This window comes from Penaeus monodon, chromosome 33 (assembly GCF_015228065.2).
Source record: "Penaeus monodon isolate SGIC_2016 chromosome 33, NSTDA_Pmon_1, whole genome shotgun sequence".
NCBI classification, from domain to species: domain Eukaryota; kingdom Metazoa; phylum Arthropoda; class Malacostraca; order Decapoda; family Penaeidae; genus Penaeus; species Penaeus monodon.
Window position 1 is genome coordinate 17,157,316 of NC_051418.1, and position 361 is coordinate 17,157,676.

General features: G+C 57.6%; 1 protein-coding gene and 1 pseudogene across 1 annotated transcript in view; both read left to right on the forward strand.

Annotated features, from left to right (window-relative positions):
• The window catches only part of LOC119594107 (sialin-like), a gene marked incomplete in the record, with an annotated part of 175,421 nt that overhangs the window by 169,258 nt on the left and 5,802 nt on the right, over positions 1 to 361 (forward strand).
• The window catches only part of LOC119594277, a 79,615-nt pseudogene that overhangs the window by 72,432 nt on the left and 6,822 nt on the right, over positions 1 to 361 (forward strand).

The following is a 361-nucleotide window of genomic DNA, read 5'->3' on the forward strand; positions in this document are numbered from 1 at the left end:
ACTGTTCCCCCCAAACGACTCCAATCACCTAAACCGCCGCTAATTCAGGAGGGCGAGTTCGACTGGGACGAGCAAACGCAAGGCATCATGCTCGGGTCTTTCTTCTATGGCTACACGGCCACTAACTTCCTGGGCGGGCGGGCGGCGGAGTACCTCGGTGGGCGTCTGGTCTTCGGCCTGGGCACCGTCATCTCCGCTCTATTCCCTGCTGTCGCCGCTGTGTGCCCGGTTGTGCAAGGAGCTTTTCATCGCGTCCAGGGTCCTCATGGGCATCTCGCAGGTAAAATCCTCTCGCAGGTCAAGTTCTCGCCCGGATCATGTTATCTCAGAGGTCGTGTTATCTCTCGGGTCAAATTATATC